The following is an 18993-nucleotide window of genomic DNA, read 5'->3' on the forward strand; positions in this document are numbered from 1 at the left end:
GGAACTGCAGGTATTTTGCTCCTGGACAGGGAGTGATTATGAACATCACCATGACCTTAACTTCAATGTGTTTGGGATGGAAAGAGCTACATGTCACCAGGCACCTTTGAAGAGTTGTCCTGTCTGATTGTCTTTTATGCCTTGGTCTACCAATGACATCAGGAATTAAAACCTGGCTCTGCTTAAGCTAAGTGCCAAGCTTTTCCACTTTCAGCATAGACCCCCAGAGGAAATATAAGGCAAGACTGCTCAGTTCTGCTCTGGGCAAGCAACAGCAGAGAATGAACCACCTCAGTGAGAACCTGAGGCCCTTCTCAGCCCAAAGCTTTCAGGAAAATAATCAGTCAGAGATCCTTGAATGGATAATGTGAGGAGGAATGGATAATGGATACGAAGAAATTGTGTGAGTTTTCACTGGGGAAGAGGGTAACCAGTAAGTGCCATGGACACATGTGATGGCAACAGATTCACAAATGATCTTGAAAAGGAAGTTATTAGTGAGGAGTTCAAATTTGCTAATGACACAGTATTTCAGAACAGACAAACTCGTTTGTGAAGAACAGCAAAAGGAATTTATTTCACTGAGAATGTTGGTGTTAAACTAGCAGATGAATCTGAGCTCAGGATCACCAAAGACGATCTCAAAAGTGTTAATTCTGATCCTGGCATTCATCCCTGAATGGATTAAAGCATCCCTGAGAGACCATCCCTTTCATTTTTGCTCAATCCTTGTTGCATAGAGAGCTCTGATATATTCCCCCTCTCCTACTCTCTCTCTGTCTCACACCATATGTGAAAGATTTTTAGGAATGTACCTCTTTTGCAGCATCTTTTGCTGCTAGATTTTAACACAGTCCTGATGCATTTAACATAAATCTCTGGAAATACAGCAAATCCAGCACAAAACTTGTTGGAAGCAGAAACTCAAGTTTTACACATGTGTACAGTCTTCCTTGTCTGGGCCCAAGAGCTGCGTGATTAACTGGATGAAGAGAAAATTTCTCTATACCCAATGTCAGCAAAATTCTTTATTGAAGATATTTTTACATTAACAAGTCCTCAGTGTCTACTGTATTCAATGTAAAGGTGAATCATGACAAGGAGCAGAATGGAAGAAATGTGCTAATTTGATAAATCTTGATATTTTTATCTATGGAGGGAAAAGATTTCTATGAAGGCAATAGGAAAAACAGTGAACATTTTTGTGAACATTTCTGTTTATATGAAAGTCTTTATATGCTTTCCACTAGTTCTATCAGCTGGCAAAATTTTTCGGCAGCTTTCCCCATTCATGGGGTTTTTTTTAAATCTCACATTTCCGCTTTACAAAGCTCTACCCTCGGGCTCTGGAATCCTGTTCTATTATTTACCTGCTCTTCATTTTATAAAATATTCTGCTTTCTCAAGAAACTAGTCAGCTTTGGGAGAGAGTGGTCCTTAGTGGTCAGGCAGTCTGCTGGATAATAACATCCAGTACCACAAAATTTTGTCACTTTTTCTGTTGTGTCCTGTGGAGTGATTGGTGCATACTGTGGTCCCAAGACAAGAGAAATTCTAACACAACATAAGATTCATGGCATAGGAATGTGTCCTGCAAAGGTTACTGGTAACAAGAGGTGTGGGAGAGGAGGGCATCAGAGTCAACATCCTAAAAATTCCCAGTGTTTCTGGTGCCTTTGCCCAGTCTTGGTCCGGAATAGTGTCCAGGGAGCCCCGTTCTCCTGTAAATCCAGAGCAGAAGAGAGGCAGAACTGACCAGGGAGACAGTGAATTCACTTCTTTCTGTGCACAATTCCCAATTTCTGTGCACAATTCCTTGGAAGAGTACAAGGCATGCCTACAAGGCATGCCTTAGTCAGGACAGACAGGAATAAACACAGATTTCTACTATGAGATAATGAGGTTTTCTGTTTTTTCTCTGTTCTTTTTCTAATAATCCATTGTGCTTTATCAGCCTTTTTGGTGCTTATTGAGCACTGGGTTAATGTTTTCAGAGAACTATCCACAAACCCCAGTGATAGCTAATTAAAGGTATTGTGACATATATATAATTAGAGTTATTTTTATCCCATATTCATTACTTTGCATCTATCAACACTGAATTTCTTTCAGTGCCATGAGATCTCATCAACAATGAGTATCACTCAGTGTCATGAGATCCTAATGAGATCCTATAATCTCCAAACTGTTATTTCATGAGTCACTGTTTCCCAGCTTTTATGAATATGTTGAACAACACTCATCTGCGTGGAACTTCATGTGACATCCCTCTATTACATAAACTGACTCTTAATTCTGTGTCTTTTTACTCAGTTATTAAGTGGGAAAGATGAGATCTCAGTTTCTTTTTTAAGCCTTTTGTAATCTAAGTACATTGCATTAACCAATCTTAATATCACAATGTTCCCTTCAAAATGCTCTACAAGATACATGAACTAAGTTTTCCTTCTGCATGTTCAGCCTCCTGGCTGGAAAGTTATGAGAAGGACAAAAGTAAGTTAGAAAGAAGTCCTACATTTCTCAACATGCCCCTTGCACTCATGTCTCTGAAATCGGTGCATCTCCTCACCAAGTAGACTTGGGCATAGCCTTGAGCTGAAGGAGGGTGGTTTAAATATTAGGAAGAAATTGTTCCCTGTGAGGGTGGTGAGGCCCTGGTGCAGGTTACCCAGAGAAGCTGTGGCTACCCCATCCCTGGAAGTGTTCAAGGCCAGGTTGGACGGGGCTTTGAGCAACCTGGGATAGTGGAAGGTGTCCCTGCCTGTGGCAGTGGGGGTGGAACAAGATGATGTTTCAGCTCCTTTCCAACTCAAACCATTCTATGATCACAGCCACACCACAGGCTAAACCTGTTAAAATTCAATATGTGACATTGTGAAATTAAAAAGTAAAAGCAGTATATTAAAAAAAAAAAGTAGAAAATTCATCTAAAATGAAGACTTACAATAAAATTAGGCAGCACTTCAATACAATGGCATAATTTTTCAGGTGAAAAAAATCTCTGGGCAGCGAATGCAGAAATAAAACAAAAGGTTGGTCTTGGGTGTTATTTCAGGCTATATCCTGGCTGGGCTTTCCTGTTAAAAGCAGCCTCTTGTTAGCACAGCACTAAGAGTGATTAAACAGCCAAAGCTAAGGCATGGAGCAGTCATGCGTAAATTATTTCTTTTAATATTCCCAAAGGATAATAGCTCCTTTTTAAAAATACTTTTATTTAATTTTGTTTCTCATTTATTTCTAGGAGCTCTGGTTATGCAACAGAGTGGTGTGGAGTGGAGAGGGACTCTCTTATGCTCAGCCCAGACTAATCCAAGCCCTGTGCTCTTCCTCTTTGCAGAAACACTAGAGGAGTTTCTATTCTCTTTTGTGCAGTCAGTGAATTCTCCGTGGGGATCTCCATCTATCTGGCAGGTCACATTACAGCTCTGCTCTGTAACTGATCTGTCCATGGGTTTCCACAGAAGAAGTGTTGTTGATGAATGACTGCACATGGCGCTGAGAGTTATGTTGCAGAGTTGTTACTTTTCAACTAGGGAGCTTTCCTGGGAACTTTCCATGATGTGCTGGATGTCTAAAGAGCTTTGGACGATATGTAGGATACAGCTGCCATAACTCATTGTGACCAATGAACAGAGAGAGCAAAATGGATAGAGAAGTTGAAGATCAAAGATTCCGGCAGGACACGCATATCTGTGATTGGTGATGAATTTCACTGCATTAGAGAAATCTGGCTGACTTCAAAAGATGCTGAACCTCCTGGCAAGGCATAGCAATAACCCCCCAAAGTCAGCGTGCTGTGACACTTGCAGTTTCCCTCAATGTGAGACAGCACTGATTGCACTGCCAAATGCCAGCTAAACAGATTTATTTTCTCTGAGACCACTTTTTCTCTCCCTTGAAGCCTTCTCTGTGCTTTCCAGTGAGGTGTAGTTAAAAGCAAAGTTGGTAGCATGGTTCTGAAGTAGGTCTACGTTACAGCTGGGCAGAAAGTAATTTTGCTGTTCTGTTACAATATTTGACATTCTGCAGTACAGTCCCCTAACACAGATAAAAGCACCCAAGATTTAAAAAAAAACCCTGAACTTTGAGATGCTAAAATTCATATTGTTATAGAATCATGGTATGGTTTGACTTGGAAGGGTCCTTAAAGATCATCTAGTTCCAAACTTCCTGCCATGGGCAGAGACACCTTCCACTAGATCAGGTTGCTCAGAGCTCCATTCAGCTTGGCCTTGAACACTTCCAGGGATGGGGCAGCCACAGCTTCTCTGAGCAGCAATTTTAAAGGTTGATTTCCATGAAATGAAACATTTGATGCTACTAATTATAAAACTTTTATTTTTAGCAAATATATAATTTTTTTTATCTTTACTGAGTCTAATTTTCTCAAAACAACACCCTTAATTTTTCTTTTATGTCACAATATGGCACTTCAATAATTTCTGATTTTTGGCATATGTTGAGTTAGGAAATGAACTGAAAACAATGTTTTCCCGTTGTGTTTTGTTTACTAGGAATTGGAGTGTTTTCCTATGAAAAATGATTTTAAATTTTCCAGCCAACTCCAGTATTTATGAAAAATGATTCACAGCAATGTTCTGTGAATTTTTAAAGCAAAGGCAGCATCAATAGAAGGAGTTAAACACTGCAGATAAAAGCTGGGTGATGAAATAAAGTGCCAATGCCATCCTTATTCAACCTATTCATGCAAAACTTCTTAAAAAGAGGATATTGGAAAAAATGATCACTAGCTTTTCAGTAGATTGTGGAAAGATGAGAACATCATCCATAGAGACATGACTGGATTCAGTTCTTGAAATACTGCTTATGTCCTCTCCTCTGGAAATATCATGTGGAGGATGATGAGGAAAGAGCCCCATTTATCAAAATGGGAAGGGATGAAGGTTTCCTGCCCTACTGAAAAGGCTTAGGAGGAGTGTTAACCCAAGCCAGAAGAGTAACAGATCTTGGCTCTGATTCCCAACTTCCATAAACTGCAAGGATGAATATTCGATTTTGAGCTTGGATTCAGACAGTTTCAAGAGCAATTATCCATCCATGCTCTGTAATTCAGCTATGAATTGGTCTTCCAACTCTCCTCTCATTAAGGTCTGAGTTTCTATTTATTTGGATTTCAAAGTCCATTCCTGCTGTTGCCGTCTTGACTTTTCCTCACACTGCAAACATCCAAGAAGGTACACGGAAAAGGGGGTTGATCCAATATCTTCTTTATTTAAGACAGGAAACGTGTAAGCAGATGATCTATTAATACAGCATTTATTAATACCCTCCTCACACACAGGAACCGAAAATCACAAGGCTGGCTTTGAAGCTGGGACTCCCTCACAGCAAAGTTTCCAGCAAAGTGCAGGTGCCTGCCATATGAGCAGAGCAGACCCTGGGACCACGAGTGAGCAATTTGATGACTGCTTTGTGCTCAGTGCCCGGAGTAGATTCATGTCAAGGTGACACTTCCCTGGCTCAGGTCTCCCCTTGTCTCTTACTGAGGAGCTGTAGATATTTTACTCCTGCAGGTTCCTTTTCTTACTTTTTTTAGTGCCTGATAGATGTTGTTCCTAAACACTTTTGCAGGTGATTACTGTGGGGAATTAGTAAGCTTCTTATTCACACCTTTCTGTCCAGCCCCTCTTGACTTGCATAATTCATTAAGCCAGAGGAAACAAGCGATCTCACAAAGCCCTGGCCAGCCCTAGAGGGGCTTTTCAATGGTTTAAGTTAATGATCGTTTTGGGAAATGTCTGTGTAGCTGTTAAGCGTTTTGAGTCCCCTCCCATTCTTTCCCCTGTTAATAGGTGATTGTGCCACTGAGACGTTCCCCGAGAGAACCCTTAAGGTGAAGTATGAGCCTTGTTGCCTGTTGACATGCTGGCTAACAAGGATGAGACATCAGACTTAGGTTCCCAGAAGCAGTGCCTAAATTTTTGTGGTTTTCAAGCACTATAAATTTTGCTTTCTAGCACAGGTGAGGTTTGAACCCCTACCTGCAAACACTCATGTCCCAAGTGTCCCTTTCCAGTCCTAGGGACATTGGTAAAGGAAAATACAGATGTGAAAGAGGCCCTGAAGCCTTCAGATCTGCCAAGTTCCAACAAGTTTCTCGACTCCTCCCCAAGGTGGATACGTGGAGTCAAGGCATGAATGAAGGAGTAAAGCTTTCTGGCTAAATGATACAGTTCCAGCGATGCTGCTTCAAGGGCGTGAGATCAAACTCCAATGTCCACACTTTTCGTGTTTCAAAGGAGCTTTCCCAGGTGCTTTAATTTGCTTTTGGTCCTCAGATTGGTCCCTTGCATATGTTTGGCCTTGGCTCACCAGCATCTGTCCAAACAGTTTCCAGGCACCGTTGGGCAACCAGCACGGCAGGGGCCATTCCCAGTTGGCAGTTTGGATATAGCTCCTCTGTTTTGGAAAGTGGGAGAGTTTAATGAATGGATGCAGGTATTTCTGTGCCAGTTGGCCTCCAGGGCTAGAGAACAGTCCGGGTTTAATTTTCTAAAAGAGACATAGCCTCGGGTCTCCTCCTTATCTCTGCCATTAACTTCCTGGGTAGTGAGGGCTTGGCTGTTTACCTATAAAAACGACTTTGTGAAAATGGAGCTTGCATGAAAGAATGGTTTCAAAGACTATTTATTATGAATATGGTTCTTTTTAACCTAACAAGTCATTCACAAAGTGATCTTGGCTTCCTTGGACTGAGTTAGTGTTCAGAGACATTCACTGATCATTTACAGCAAGAAACATTCAGGCTCTGGTTTGTTTTCTTTGCTTCCTTTTTGCAGTGGGGACCGGCCAGCTGAGAGATCTGCTTTTGTTTTCCTCTCCTTGATTTGATGATTGAAGCTTTTCAAACAGATCTACAACTCACGGCAAATATCCAGGATGAATTTCTATATAAATAAACACTTGGGATGAGGTTATTTTGAAGAACAGCAGTGTCAGTGCCTCTAAATGGCAAATAATAGAGTGAACTGAGCCCAATCACTTTTTTTCCTGGAGTTGGAGAACTGCTATCCCTCCTGTTAACCTGTGCCTCTCTGTTTTGTGGTCTTTCCTGGTGCTTCTGAAGCACCGGGTAAGACACAGTAAGGACTGGTTAAGGGTCAGTCCAGGTCCACAGTGAGAAAAAGGAGAGTCTTCCCATTAAGTTTCCTTTAAGTGGGGTGAGGATCACTCCAGTTCTGGCTGCTCATGGGATGTGGGCTCAGGGGAGGTCAGCCCCTTACAGGGATGTCCACACTCAGCCTTTCCCAGGCGGGGATGTCTCGGGAGACGTGCTGGAGGCAGGCTTGTGTTGCCTAAGCATAGCTCTTGGCTCCATTGCTTGCTCATCTGTGGCTTTGCCTTCACTCACTTGTTTCCTCAGATGAGTTCCTCTGCCTGCTTATTTGTGTTAGGAAAATTATCGTTCTTGTGTTTCGGTCTGTGTCGCTTCCTCTGGGCCTGTTTTGTTATTGCACCGAGGGATGTCTCTAATGAAGTGGACGGAAGGAGGAGGACTCAGGGCTTATTTTTATCCTATACATAGGAAGTTGGCCAGGACAGGGAAAAACAGAGCAGAAAGTCCTCAGAGCACTTCCACCCCTCGGGGCTGGAGACAGCAATCCCCACAGACCTGGCTCAAATGTTCCACTGCTGCCCAGGGACGCTGCCGAGGGAGGGAAACTTTCTCCGCAGTTTTGCTTGTTTGTTTTTGAAAGGAAGAGCGTGTGCTGCTTCCTACCACAAGGATGGGGCTTTCTGCCCTGCCATTGCTGCCATCCATGCTTCTTTTATTAAGGAATTGAACCTCAGACTACCAGACTGACTTAAAAAAAAAAGGGAATTTGTATATGTGTGTTGGTAGTGTGACAGCACCATGGGGCCCTGACAGGGCAGTTACATCACACTTTTCTAAAGGGATGTGGGAGCTGGTCCAATGAGCCTCAAACCCAAACTGAACAGACAGAATCAAGGCAGCAACACACGGCAGAAATGAAGAAAAATGTAGTGATTATGCTGGTACCAAAGAGAAGAGGATAGGATTAACCCAGACCTTGTGGTTTTTTAGTTTGCTGGGAAAAGGGGTGATGGCTTTAAGTCAAAGGAGAGTAGGTTTAGCTTCGATATTAGGAAGAAATTCTTTACTATGAGAGTGGTGAGGCACTGGCACAGAGAAACTGTGGCTGCCTGTCCCTGGAAATGTCCAAGGCCGTGTTGGAGCAACCTGGTCTATTGGAAAGTGTCCCTGCCCATGGCAGAGGGTTGAAAGTCCCTTCCAACCCCAAACCATTCTGTGATTCTATGATTCTCTGGTTCTATGATTCTGTGATTCTGTGGTTCTATGATTCTTCGATTAATGGCTCATTAGATCACACTGTTATCCTAGAAATTTTGGGGAAACTGAGGCACGTGTTTTAAGGCCAGATGTTTGCCTTGCATTCCCATTTTTTTTTGTCATATTTAATCTCCTTTCCAGAAGACTGCAGGCTGTATTTTTGCCTTTTTTTTTTTTTTCAGTGGTCACATCCAAGGAGAGGAGCAACAGGCTAGACAGTCGGAACTCTCCCACGCAACTTCCCTGGCACAGACCAGCATCACCACTGAGCATCTCCCTCCTCTGCTGCTGGTCCTGTCACACAGCTGGGCTTCAAAAGAGGATGCTTCTCTCCCACGTGCTTCAAAGAGAAACCAGGAGCCACAGAACAATTACTCCCACTCACAAGACGAGGGGAAATCCTCTTCTAACAAGGGATCATCCTGTTACAACGAGGATGTCTGGTGATTTATGACTTGCTACTTTAAACTCTCCTTCCCCTATGAAGAAACACAGGAGACAGCAAAGCTGGAGGGAGATACAAGAGAGAACTGACTCTGGCAATACTTGAAATATAGTGGGAGAGCTGGGAAAACCCTTTCTTTCTGTCCTCATTAGCATGACTTAATTAATACTTACAATCTTATCAAACAGAAGTTACCATGCAGGAGGGATGTGCAGGCTGGAAATTAAAGCTTTAATAAATAGATATTTTAAGACCAAAAAAGCACCACTGTAATTTTGTCTGGCTTCCTGTGTAATTAATGCCAGAGATAGACCTTTTCAACTAAAAAAAAAAAAAAAGTGGATTTAATGGGGAAGTATTGTGATATTTTTGGGTAAAACTTGTAACAAGAAAACTTTGAGTGGTTTATTCTGCAAAATCCAACTTATCTGCACTTGACAGGCTTCTATTTTCATCTTCTATTCTTAAGCATCCTCTAAATCCCAAAGACTACCTGCTCTGTAAGGTTTATACATCCATTTTACTAATCTTTTTTCTCTTGTTGACCCAAACTTTAGAAAAAAATATCTCAAGCTGGGGCAAAAAAAATTGGCTTTTTTTGATGCTGAAAAACTCTTTCAACTTACATTAAACACTGCAAAAATTAATATCTCTGCCATCAGTTCTGTTATTGTCTCTGACATTTTTATAGATATCCCATCTCATTTAATTTGTGTTGTGTTTGTGCCTTAGTCTGGGTCTTAGGAGAGGTGACATCTCTTAATCTCAAGAATATTTTGTCATCCTGATGTCTAGTGTGGCAGTAAGACAAGTTGTCCCCACAGGAATCAAGAGGAAACAGAGTTAAAGCAGAAGCTCCTCTGTCACCCTTGGAAATTGAATGCCAGGCCAGCTTGTGTTAGGAGCAAGCTCATCCAAAATAGCTTTTGAATATAGAGAAGGTCATGATTTTAATCCAGACTGAGTCCATCAGTCTCAGAGGATTTTACACCAACATCACTGAGATTTGAATTTGCACCAGAATGTTAAGAAGAGGCCATTAACAGGATAGATTTCTCAGTGCTAAAGGGGGAGAGAGTAACTGTGAATTATAAAGCCACATCCTTAGTGGTGGCTATAAATTTGGATAAACCTCCTCCCCCAGTGCTCTGGATTCTCACATGCTGTCTCATCAGGCTGCTTCCCTCTCACTTGTGAAATATATTACAGTAGCCAAATTACCAGGGGATGAATGACCTCAATAAATTCAGTCATTCTGCTCTAAGAGAAGATACCATGCTGTGGAGAACAGAGTGAGAATGCATTTTTTCTCCCCAGACTTGCAATTATTCCCATTGTGTGTCAATTTTATTGGCAGGTGATTTTTTTTTCCTCCCTTGGTTGGCCCCAATTTGAATTTTTCCATTCTGCTTCCCACTGTAAATGCCTTTTCCAATCACTGTATTTTAGCTTATATCAATGAAGTCTGTACAGGGTAAGAGAATAAAGCAGGACAGGGCCTCAGCTGGTGTATATCTACCTTGCTCAACACATTTCAAGAAACTCCCTGATGCTCTGACAGCTCAGGATCCATGCAGTGCTGTGAACATTGGACATAATCCTACCTTATTTTTTTGTAGACAGACTTGTTAAGCTGCACATGGGAGAAGTTGTCCCCTAAGTTATTAGAGGAATTTGATTGTTTCTTTTTTTTTTTTTTTTTTTTGCAACATGTATTTATAGAGAATCACAGAATCTCAGAATGGTTTGGGTTGGAAGGGGCCTTTAAGATCATCCGGTTCCAACCCCACTGCCATGGGCAGGGACACCTTCCGCTAAAGGTGCCCCTCCAATCTGACAAAACTAAATATTTATGTCCAGAGAAAAATTTTATACAGATTCAAAATCAGCCCATCTTCATCTAAAATTCAGCAAATGCTTTTCATCTGCCTGGTAACTTGACTCAGTGCTCTAAGCAAAGAGCCTGGGGCAATGGCATCTGAGAGGCTCCCAACAGCAGCAAGAGAAGTTCAAACCTCACTGGGCAAAATATCCTGAGCTCCCTGGGGAAAGCCTCTGAATGGCAGGAGAGGCAGAAAACAGGTGAGAAAATCTCTACCCCAAATCCCTAAGCACTGTGGGGTTTTTTTAACAAAATCTTGTCAATATTAATGTAGCTTCTCTTCCAACTGAGAGCAAACAGAAAGGACTAAAAGTTTATTTCAGCATCCATACAGACAGCTCCAACATTTCTGAGGAAACAGATGCACAAACCCTATGCTGAGAAGAGAGGAGGTACAATTTCCATGAGAGACAATTTAAACCCAACAAACTGATAACGAAAACTAAATTCATTACTTCTTTAATCAGCTTCTGGATAACCGAAAAAATAAACCAAATAAACCCAAACCACCAACTATGAGTAGCATCTGTAAGAATCATGGAATTATAGAATCATAGAAGGGTTTGTGTTGGAAGGGATCCTAAAGATCTTCCAGTTCCAATCATCGCTGCTCTGGTTCAATTCCAAGTGAATCACCACCGTGTCTGGAACTGACTCTTGCCTCATCAACTTATAACCTTATAAGTAAAATGTGGACATCTGTTCTGAACTTCTCATGGAGTCTGCCCCTGAAGCATCTGCAGTAAGACTGACACTTGTTGTTGGGGGATGATCTCACACCATGACACCCCATGGGGTCCTAATGCCAAAATGACATAATGAAGAATCGTGACCACAGGGCCTGGAAACATTGAAGATCGTGTTGGACAGGGCTCTGAACAACCTGATCTAGCTGAAGATGTCCCTGCTTATTGCAGGGGGATTGGAATAGATGAACTTTAAAGGTCCCTTCCAACACAAACCGTTCTATGACTTTATGACCTTGGACATCTGAGATTTGATGGCTTGAGAAAGGTCTTACTGATGGATTTGTTCCCATTCTTGCATACTGGAAGAGGACCTGTGGTGTTTGCTTTCTCCCCAGTCAGTGAGCTGGATCATGCAGCAGCTCCCATGCCAGTTGAAGAGCCTCAGTCCCCACTTGAGATCCAGCCATGGAGCTTGAGAACCAGTTTGACCATTGCAGTCAGACCTGGTGGAGACAGTAAGTCTTCGTTTTGTGCACACTGCTTTTGTGTGAGAGCAAAGCACGTGAAAAGGCTCCTCCCTAAAATCTCTGACCAGAGTAATTGCTCCACAGCTCATTACCAAAGTCAGCAGTGTTGCAGTACTGGAAAGTTCATTCCCTTTTTCTTATCATTAAGATCAGAGACGGAGAGAGATAAACTAAAAGTCAATGGCAGAACAGCCCTCATTTCTCTAGGATGAAGAACAAATGTGGAAGGTCTGATAAGGCAAACAAGAACCCCCCAGCAAGTACTGGAGCCTTGGTGGAGCTTTGTCTCATTCCAGTTGGTGTTGGAGCTGTTACTGAGCAGGGCCGTGGTGGTGGCTGCAAGAGCATTCATTGCCCTTAGTTCTCAGAGGCAGAAACCCACTGAGATCAGAAACCCACACTAGAGCAAGAAAGTCTTGCAGCTACAGTTGCCCAAATCTACACTTCCTTGTAGATTTTTGATTATTCTTGAGCAATTTTAATTTCCTGTCTGGTATTCTTGGTATTATCAATGTCAGTTTTTTCTCTCTCATCAGACATAAGGCAAGATGCTCTTGATAACACCTGCATCAGCTTCCAGCTTGATTCTTTTTCCCTCTGACCTGAATCATGGTCTCACAGGAAAGGGTCAATGGTATCCTCAGGTGAATTAGGAGGAGCATTGCCAGCAGGTTGAGGGAGGTGATCCTGTCCCTCTGCTCAGCCCTGGTGAGGCACATCTGGAGTGTTGTGTCCAGCTCTGGGCTCCTCAGGACAAGAGAGACATGGACCTCCTGGAGCAGGTCCAGAGGAGGGTGACAGAGATGATGAAGGGACTGGAGAATCTCTCTAACAAGGAAAGGCTGAGGGAGCTGGGGCTGTTCAGCCTTGAGAAAAGACACTGAGAGGGGACTCATCCATGTCTGTCAGTGTCTGCAGGGAGGGGGCAGAGGATGGACCAGACTCTGCTTGGGGAGGCCCAGCAGTGGGACAAGAGGCCATGGGCACAAACTGATGCCCAGAAAGTTCCATCTGAATATGAGGAAGAATTTCTTTCCTCTGCAGTGACTGAGCACTGAACAGATTGTCCAGAGAGGGTATGGAGTTTCCCCTACTGGAGATATTCCAGAACCATTTGGACACAATCCTGTGCCAAGTGCTCTGGGATGACCCTGCTTGAGCAGGGAGGATGGACCAGATGACCCACTCTAGTCCCTTCCAACCTGACCCATCCTGTGACTCTGTGATTCTGAGATTATTTCAAAAATGCTCTATTTGAGAAGGCCAAGGGCAAATTGGGACACCCATGTTCTGCTTGTGCTGCTGTGACAAAGGGAAGAAAAGGTTGCTAATGTGGGATTCCCCTTAGAGTTGTTTCATCTTACGTTGTCACTGTTAAAAGAGAGTAGTGCTTTTTCTTTATCCTCTCTTTTATGACATCTAAAGGTTGAGAGAAAACAGGATACAACATTAATAGAAAGCTAAAATTTTGCTTTAAAGCCAAATCCTTTCATAATGCCCTTAAAATCTCAGTGACTGCAAAGTTTGCAGGAAAGGGTGATTTCTTCAGTTTTCTAATATCAGCTGATAAAGTTGCAGGGAAGAAGAAAAGGTGCTTTGGGGCACATGAGTCTTTCTTTAAATCTCTGTAGATTTTGAAATGTCATTGTTCCCTGATTTACCTCATGAAACATAAACTTTACTAAACATGGTACATTAACGACAAGGTGTGCAAATGTGCCTTTTCAACTCTGAAACAGAGTTGCTTCTGTTCCAGACAGAGCTACCTCTTTGGACCCAAGATGACAAATAATTCAAGTTTAAACATAGGTAGTTGTTTGTAGGCCCCAAGACACTTCATGGCAAATTCGTTCCAGCTCCTTTTCTCAATGTCCCCATACAAACAGGACCAAAATGTCAATGCCAGGAACAAGAGAGGAGACAGTTACGTACAGTCTGAGGATATGAAGCCACAGTGACTTTTATATATACATAGACACGTGTATATATGTATGTATGTATATGTATATAAATTAAGAACCCTGAAACTTAAATCCATATGCCAGAAAGCCTGCAAACAGACAGAAAGCTGAGGGCATTTTGGAAGAAAAGGATATTGCTGCCTGCCAGTGTGAGTGTAAACTGCACATAGGTTTAGTATCTGATGCTTTGGGGGTTTGAGATTTTCAGCTGGGTAGTTTTCATCTAAATAGAAGTCAGGTGTTTTTCAAAAGGCTGCTTTTTTTTTTTTCTTTTAATGCATCAAAGTATTTTTCCAACAGAAAAGGACTGGCTTTTCAACCAGAATGGAAATTTTTAATTCAATCTGAAATTTTGTTTATGTTAGGGGGGGAAAAAAAAAGTAAAAACCAACCATGAAAACATTCTCAATAAAAATGCTGGCTTTAGATCAAAAACCCTGTTGAGATTTTTTCAAATGAAATATTTCCCTTTAAAACTTTAGTTTTTAAAAGAACCTGCTTATTTTTCTGAGAGTTTTTAATTGGGAAGGAAGAAGAGACTAAAAGGCGACAAGTAGAATCAACTTAGAAAACCTTTGTGGGGATAATTAAAAAAATAAACTTATGTTGAAATGATGATATCTTCCATTAAAAATAATTGCCATATTTTGATCAAACACTGCAACATCTGGCCACATCTGACAGGGCTGGCAATGCTGTGTAGGTGGCTCCGGGGGCTGCACCACGCTGGGGAAAATTTGCACTGTCAATAAAACCAGCCATGGGTTGTTCGCTTCCTACCTTCCCATATGTTGGGCTCATTAATGGAACATCAAATCCACAAATGTGGACATAAAGTCAGCCTATACATGCCTAACTTCTGATATGAGCATCCGACCGCTGCTTGGGGCCTGTGTTTGAAAAGCAGGGCCATGTCCTGAGGGCTGTAAATCCATTCTTTCTTGATGGAAAACAAATCTCAGCGGGATTCTTTTTTTTTTTTTTTTTTTTTTTTCCACAAAAGAGTCTTGTGTTCTGCACTGTGAGCCCGAGTTGCAATGGGGAGGGGGAAGCTGCAAATCCAGCTCCAAGGCTTGAAAGATTTCCACTGTCATTGCTGGAGCTCTGCAGAGTCAGAGCCCCTCGGTGCCAAGAACAAACACATCATCGCCACCGCGTAATGCAAACACGATGCTCGTGTAATCTGCTGCGGGACACTGGGAATCTGCCTCCCGGGAGGCGAGGCGGGCAGGGAAAGCCCTGGAAATCTTTTTTGGTGACTAAAACCAGGCTTTATTGTGAAGTGCGTAAAGGGCCGTCTCTCCTTTCCAGGCTGAACTTCCCACCTGCAGCGCGTTGCTGATTTAATAAGGGCTGAAAGGGATTATCAAGTTGTGAAGTTGTTTGCATCCTACTGGGCTGTAATGAATGAAGGGTTTTGTTCAGCTCAGCCTAACTGAATGCTTCTTGGAGGGATCATAGCTGGGGAAAGGCTGTGACTGACCGGCGTTTTTGGTGCATGGTTAGTATTAGAACATTACGTGATGAAATGGTGGGTGCATAAACTCCTCGTTAGTTTTGCAACTTCTTTCCCTTACTCCTTTCCTAACTCTTGCTTTAGGCTAAGTCCTTGCAAGGTTTTTTTTGTCTGCTGTAGTAACTCAGCATTTGGTGGAAGAGAGAAACTCAGTACCTTCTGCTCCTGTAATTAATGAGCAAAAGGAAAGTTATCTCACAGGTCTCTGCATTCACCTTCATCCTGTAACTCTGCCCTGGGTTGCCTCACTCTTAGGGAGTTTGTATCAGTTGCAATTCTGCTCACAAAACTAATGCAGAGAAAGATGCTCATTCTCTGCCAATTCCCTGAAAGCCAGTTGCATTCCCTGTTGAGAAGGACAAAGAGTGCCACAGGCACACTGAGGTAAGATCCTCTTAATCCAGCTCATTTTCAACCCAATAAAAGAGCAGAGCAACCCCACCCAATTAACAGACACCAAACCCACCTGCCCCTGAGTGACAAGCATTTACAACTCTCTTCTTTCTTAACCAGATGTTTTTATGAATCTGGCACCTTCATGAGAAGCAGGACTTGGTCCTCTCCTAGACATCTTCTCTCCCTCTTGAGACGTCAGACTTGGTCTGTTAGAAACTTCTCCTCCCAGTGTGGCTGGGTTTTGACCCCTCTCCTCGTCCCAATAGACTGTAGTTGTTCACAGTCCCTCTCATGTTTCCTGTCCACCAGTGGACTTTGTTTTGAGATGTTGACCCATTAGTTGAGGAGTCCTCTTGCCCCTTCTCTTCAATGGTGCTCCTGCACACAGAGGGACAAACATGAGTTTACCAGATCAGGAGAAGACAAAGCCCCAGATCTCCTCCTTATCTAGGAGGGCCTAGCAAGGACAAGCTGCCTCAGTGTTTCTGCTCTTGAAATTTCCTTCAGAATGTGTAATCCACCAGTCAAGAGTGTAAGATAATTCAGGATCAGCCAATAACAAAAGTTTGATACTTTCCTAAACTTTCCCCATGCTTCAAGAAAATAAGAAACATCACCATCTGCATCATATCTGTGGTTCTTATCTGTATAGTCCTGTATCTTTTCTTGTCATAGCTTTCAGATATTTTTTCATTTCTTTCTCCCACCCCCGCCTCTGAGCACTTCTTCCTTCCTGCAGATAATTTTGGGAAGAGAGCTCAGCACACTTAATCAAGTATGGTGTCTATCCTATCCATCTTTAGGCTCTCAAGTCAGCCAACAGGTCTTTCCATACAGCTTTCACAGTTCACAGAGAAACTCCTCCACTGCCTGAAGGGCCATCCCTAAACCAAACTCCTTCTCTGAAACCTTCAGAAGAGCCTGAATCTGTTCCTTGGGAACACGGGAAGCTTTGTTAAGTTGTCTGGCAAACAGATGACCCTTGAAGTGGTATGGCTATATCACAAAGACATCCCCTTCTCCTATTTCAGGTGCTGCCTATGTGCTCATATCTCTTGTATCTCTTATGATGTTGTAATAAAGGTGTGTAGCAGTTACTGGAAGACGAAGAGAGTAAATCAGGAGTTCGTGGTGGAGTTTGTATTCTCTAGTCTAACACAGTAAAAGATATCCAGGTCAAAATAGCTTAATATTATAGGAGCATAAATAATACCAATTGGAAAGGACTTCAAGAGGTCTCCTCAAAGCGGGGTCAGCCATGAGGTAAAAACAGGTTACTCAAGGTTTCTTATTAGAAAAGCTTGGTGTTTTAGGTGCTCCATTTGGAGGAAGACGATGAAGAAGAAGGAAGCATATGCAGTTCCCCCTGCAATTCCAGCCTCCTGTTTGTGGGAAATAGGCAGGTGGGGTGGGATGGGTAACTTTCCTGTAGGTATGTGGTCCACAGTGGAGTCCAGGCTGCTCTAGCTGCAAGTATCTGAGATAATCAGGTGGAAAAAGTCACCATTCTGGGTGTTACTTGGTTAGAGATAGTCTGATGGGTTTATATCCCATTCCAGGGTAAGCTGCACTGCAAAGTCAGAGATAACATCAACTAACATGGACTGAGCTTTCCTTGACATTTATGTGCATGAAGAGGTCCTCTTTTAGAGTGAACTGGTTTCTTAACAGCCAGTTCTCCCCTCCCCCAGAGGGGACATGTTCCTGACTCATGTTTACCAGCTGGAGAAAACATGACCAGAGAGTGAAAAAAAAAAAAAAAAGAGATGTGCTTAGAGCGTTAGACTTCATTGCTGAAAGACTAGAAACTACTGTTTGGCCTGCCAAGGCTGTAATTGCCACCTTATGTAAGAAAGGCTCTTTTTTAGTCCCTGTTTGCATTCACCAGGGGGTTCATAAAACAATTATAAGAATCTAGTGATAATCTTCTTTCAGCCTTTATACTCCAGGCAGACCAAAATGTCAATCCAGTTGATGATTGCTCGTATGTGAGGTCACTGAGCCACTGACTGGCCCTCTGACTCTCTGACTTTATTATTATTAATTGTTTTTATTAGTTACTGCTACTATATGGCATGTGAGTCATTTGCCCTGTCCTCAGTCCTTAATAGCTTCATTGTATTGTTCCCATCAAAGCTGGTCCTTTCTGTTTCCCTTTCATGTGATCTTCAAAGTCATTTTTGGGTGACTTCAGATGGACTGAAAAATAAAAATCTCAAAGGCAATTTTGGGCTGAAACAAAAATCGACAGCCCCAAGTTTTTGATAGTTCAATATTAAAATTTTATGGTGTTAGACTGTCATCTTGTGAACAATCTAAGACAGGCGTAAGACAACCACAAACCCTGGCTGGAAGCAAATCAATGGACTCTCCCCATCAGATTGAGGGGCTCCAAGCCAGTGAATGACAGATTCTGGTACTTCAGGTTGGCTTGAAGTCATTGCACATACTGGGTATTAAATTATACACTTTAGTGCTAACTGATTGCTGAAAATCCTGTCTTGTGTGTGAATGAAAAATAAAACTTTAAGACTGTTTTATATTCTCTTTTACAGCCTTGATACTGCTTGAATGCAAGTTGTATTTCATGCAATATCCCTGTCACTTTAGAGACAAACTGCTGGAGATCAGATCTTTGCATAATATATTCATTCAGGCCTGAATCTAGAAAGTTCCAGATCATACAGGACAGTGCAATATTTCACCCTTTGATTTTGACAGCAACTCAAGCAGGAGAAAAGAGGACATCTTTATAATGCCATATTATTTGCTAAAGAATTAAGTGTGTACTAAAGTCTTGAAGATCAAGTTTATCGAGAGATCTTGGGGCCTCAACTGAAGCACGTGCTTACATATTTTATTAATGTAACGGTGTGCCTGGCCTTCAAGTTGATGTTGGTATGAAATTCATGTCACAGAGACAAAGCAGTCAGAATTAATCTCCTTCCTCACAGTCTTGTGTACCTGACTTGTAGGCAGCACAGTATCAAAATGGGTCGAGGTTCAATTTCTACACCACTGTTCTTTAAATCCAGTGTCATGACAAGCTGAGAACAGAAGGAATCCAGTAAAAGACATTAAATAACAGGAAAAGTCAGATGGCATTTCCTTTTTATCCTCTAGATTGTCCTTTCAATACAACTCTGGATATAAATATGGATATCTTGTGGGATTTACAATAATCTTGTAGTGAATAAAATAGTCTTAATTAAAAATACTTGTCAGATACAAATATTTCTAAA

The 18993-nt window shown here is 42.1% G+C and overlaps 1 protein-coding gene across 6 annotated transcripts in view; it reads left to right on the forward strand.

The window, feature by feature from the left end:
• Positions 1-9288, forward strand: part of SUPT3H (SPT3 homolog, SAGA and STAGA complex component) — a 308388-nt gene extending 299100 nt beyond the window's left edge. For 3 of the 6 annotated variants that reach the window (XR_001874454.1, XR_001874459.1, XR_001874455.1), the window contains exon 19: positions 8518-9286. The gene's annotated coding sequence lies outside the window, so the exon portion shown is untranslated. Of the gene's footprint in view, positions 1-8517 lie in introns of all 6 variants that reach the window. The other 3 variants (XR_001874457.1, XR_001874456.1, XR_001874458.1) reach the window with 3 other exon arrangements.
• Positions 9289-18993: the final 9705 nt, after the last annotated feature.

This window comes from Lepidothrix coronata, unplaced genomic scaffold (genome assembly GCF_001604755.1).
Source record: "Lepidothrix coronata isolate B3197 unplaced genomic scaffold, Lepidothrix_coronata-1.0 Scaffold39, whole genome shotgun sequence".
Taxonomy (NCBI): domain Eukaryota; kingdom Metazoa; phylum Chordata; class Aves; order Passeriformes; family Pipridae; genus Lepidothrix; species Lepidothrix coronata.